General features: G+C 36.3%; 1 protein-coding gene across 1 annotated transcript in view; it reads left to right on the top strand.

Annotated features, from left to right (window-relative positions):
• Khdrbs2 (KH RNA binding domain containing, signal transduction associated 2) overlaps nucleotides 1-3,706 on the top strand; it is a 396,449-nt gene extending 392,743 nt beyond the window's left edge. Inside the window, exons 14-16 of the transcript XR_007590495.1 lie at nucleotides 1,801-1,962; nucleotides 2,810-2,905; nucleotides 3,359-3,706. The gene's annotated coding sequence lies outside the window, so the exon portion shown is untranslated. The remainder of the gene's footprint in view (nucleotides 1-1,800; nucleotides 1,963-2,809; nucleotides 2,906-3,358) is intronic.
• The last annotated feature ends 350 nt before the right edge of the window (nucleotides 3,707-4,056 follow it).

The following is a 4,056-nucleotide window of genomic DNA, read 5'->3' as shown; positions in this document are numbered from 1 at the left end:
GAGGAGGACGAGGAGGACGAGGACGAGGAGGACGAGGACGAGGAGGACGAGGACGAGGAGGACGAGGAGGAGGACGAGGAAATGTGGCAGTAAAAATATTGTACTTGCCCCAATACCTGGTACTTCACAATAATGGCAATCATTTCACTACTAATTTTTTAAGTCATGGTTTTATATTTTTGAGGACACTGCTTTTTCTTAAATCTCAATGTATCATTGCTTACGACTATTAGTATTCTTCCACCCACCTGTTAACCAGTATTTGTTAAATATATCCTGCATACAGATCTGTGTCAGAGATTCTAGGTAAATCCTCTTCTCAGAGAGGTTATGCTTGACCCCAGGGGTGAAGGTTATACTGCATCAGAACATATAACAGAGCAATATCCACGAGAAACACAGACAGGGTGTGTGGGCACCTCAGAGAGAGACAGGTTCCTTCTGTCAGACAAGGAAATGCTTCATGCTTAGGTATTATTAGTTGTGTTTTATTCTCTGCTCTTTTGGGGGCCCACCACCCAGCTCCCAAATTAAGACACGGAGACACATTATTACTTATGAATGCCTAGCCTTAGTTTGACTTATTTCTAGCCAGCTTTTCTTAAATTATCCCATTTATCTTTTGCCTCTGGGCTTTTACCTTTATTTCTTTATATCTTTCTTTATTTCTTACTCTGTGGCTTGCTGTATAGCTGGTAACTGACCCCTGATATCCTCTCTCCATTTCTCTTTTGTCGATCTTCTCCCTCCAGATTTCTCCTCCTATTGATTCTGCCTGCCAGCCCAACCTAACCTTTCTCCTGCCTAATTAACCATTCAGCTCTTTATCAGGCCAATCTGGTGTTTTAGACAGGCAAAGCAACACAACTTCACAGAGTTAAGCAAATGCAATACATCTTTGCATCATTAAGGAAATGTTCCAAAAGATAAACAAATGTAACACATCTTCAACTAATAATCCACAACACTTAGGGGGATGAAAGGGAGAACAGGAGGGTATCTTGCATAAAAAGTTAAGAACATCTTGAAGCAAAGAAGAGTGACCCTAACGGTTGGAGTATTTCAGGGAAATGCAGCTATTTCCGTTGACTTAATGTTTAAATTAAGTCTCAAAATGTAGACACTATAGGCATCTGAATTCTTGGATGTTAAGAGAGTAACAATGAATTTTACTTAGTAGGTGTTAATAAACTAATGTATATAGGGGACTTCAGTGGATGTTCACTTTCTCAGGAAGTCTAAGATGGCAATTACCCATGCTGAATGGTGGAGAGAGAAAAGTTTAGAAGTAAAAAGACCAACAGAAAAGTCTCTAAAGTGATTACAACATGTAACTGTTTTGGCTATAGTGCAAGGAATGGCATATCACCCTCACTCTGCCAGTGATGAACGATGTTTTGTCTAATGTTTACACTGATTTATTCCCTAATGATTTTTTTGTAATATTTAAAGCAAAGATTGTTCTATAATTTAAAAATGATTATGTATTTACCTCTGATAAGGACCACTTTTGATATTTTATGCACCCCTTTCTTATACCATAGGTTCTTAATGTTATCATTTATATATCTGTATACATATTTCTCCAGTTACACCAAATATGACCCTTTATAATTTGTTCAAATACATATTCAAGCAAAATCAACACTTTACCTTGGCTATCATATATACAACATATTATGGTCATGTTACTTGGTAGTTATTAGCATGATTCCCTATGTTTCTTTTTCTACACTTATTAATTAGTGATATTATGTCATGCTTTCTAATTAAGCTGTCGCACTATTTTCTGATCCTAAGGTAAAACTATGACACATCTGACCTTCATTCAGCTGAGTCATAAATACCATGTGCAGGACATCATACTGGAGGATAAGTGTGGATCGCAGATGTCTGTAAAGCAGGTCCCCACCTCCCGGACTCTAGAATCTGGAGGAAAAATAATGGTTAAAATGCACAGAGGTAAGAATAAGTGATGGTCATATAAATTAGTTAAGAGGAAAATGTTACAGTGTTTTAGATGGAGGGGTAAACTAGGAGATGAACTGAGCTATGGGGGAATTTAGCAGATCAGATGGACAGGTTAGGCAATCAGTAATTTAAGAGGAAGTTAGGTTAAGAGGAAATCAAAAGAGTTCACGATGTAATCTCAAACTGTAGTCAGAGGACTATGTGAAAAGCGTGGGGTACAGAAACAAATATCACATGGAGAAAATGAGGATGTTCTCAAGGGAATCTGAATAAAATAAGCCATTCAAGATGTGCAAGATTTGCCTGAAAACATTAAGTAAGGTCTGGCTTGGGAGAACATTACATGGCAAGCAAAATAATTTGAATATTGTCTTCTAAAACAAGAGACTACAAGACCCATTCATTTTCTCCTTACATGGAAACGATTGGATTTTATGTAAAATTGATATTTCATTAATAGGCAAAACACAACTGTTCATTTCACAAGGAACTTGAAAGTGGTTTATACATTCCAACAGCAGTAATTTTTTAAATATTTATGACAAATTTGCAAGAAAACTCTGTGCTTTATTTTGCCCAACAACTAGGTGCTCCATTCTTAGAAAATCTAAACAAACTGGAATTGATTTAATCAACACCACAGCAGCAGACCACAGAGACTCTTACAAGGAAGAGTTAACTGTATCTTGGTGTAAAATAAAAACCTAACAAACTTATCATGAGAAAAACTAGTAAACACATATCTGCCAAGATCAATTTTTCATCTATTATTAAAGTGTGTGTTTTCTCCCCACTGATGACAAATGTGAGTTGACTCATAATATTTTTTCTTTACCAGAACAATACAGATTTTCATTACTGAAATATTCAAATGGCAGCTGACATATTCAATTCATCAAAGAAAATATATGTTGGATATGACACAGTATTATTGGTAAGTAATTTCTTCCTGCATGTTTAGTCTTTGTTAAATTATGGCTAAGATAATCTATGTAATTTTCATTGTAAAATATTTTAGAAAACCTATATATGTCAAAAATTGTGCTAGATTTTGGAGATAATAAAATCATATAAAAATCATTGTATTCTAATGGTATACATTCAAGAATCTCACACTATACATACAACATACAACACAAACTATGCATACCACAGCATATTCACATATACACACACCACAGTCATAAGCACATGAATACACATATACATGCACACACCACATACATCAACACCGCCATCAAGTAAAAGGATTAAAATAAAGAAATTATTTGCTTTGTGTTAGGGTTCCTCATTAGCAAAACTATAAACAATCAGATAAAATCCTTCCTAGGACTGGAGAGCTGTCACTTCTTCAGTTATGACGAACAAAACTGTTTCCTGTCTGCAGATACTGCCAGAAGCCCAGGGAGAACTGAGGACAAAGCCTCTTGTAGCTTGAACTGCTGGATTAGAAGGATTGCAATTTCTAATTGCAATTTGCTAATGGAGACAACACGCTGCTGAGGAAAGCGAGGGAAATTCATAGTGTGTGGTCGCTGATACAACTAACTCGAAATAAAGCACGTTCGGAGTACAAAAAAACGAAAAGGTGATAAAGCTCAAATCTGGAAGAGAAATAGTTAAATACAAGTTGTGTTTAGGGGCCATGTAGCTTTCAGTGTTTCAGGAATAGATAATAAAATGTATAAAGGAACAATGCAACCCCTGGCATTATAAAAAGCAATCATATTGTTGAGATCATTAAATAAAAAGCTTTTTTTCTTTTCATTTTGTAGAAATGCTAATTGAATATACAAATGAAATTAATAAAACATGATTTTAGAAATGTCAATGGCGGTGTTAATCCATATAAGAGACTGCTTATAATTAATTGGAGGTTCTGGGGACAGGCGTCACAGTGGGTGATGAGCGGGAAGAGCAAGTATTCAGCTCTGGACCTTATGTCTGTGTTTGAGCCTGTAAGTTGCTGAGGTCCTCTCATAGAGTTCACACCACAGTAGGGCTGCTCAGCAGGGTTTCTCAGTCACAGGGGACCCTGTGGAAAGTTGCAGCTGCTGTTGTAGACTCTTGAGGGATTTAAAATAG

The sequence above is a fragment of the Alexandromys fortis genome, unplaced genomic scaffold, assembly GCF_014885135.2.
Source record: "Alexandromys fortis isolate MF-2015 unplaced genomic scaffold, M_Fortis_MF-2015_v1.1 scaffold_20, whole genome shotgun sequence".
Classification (NCBI taxonomy): domain Eukaryota; kingdom Metazoa; phylum Chordata; class Mammalia; order Rodentia; family Cricetidae; genus Alexandromys; species Alexandromys fortis.
Note: the sequence above shows the minus strand (reverse complement) of the source record. Positions and strands in the feature narration are given on the sequence as shown.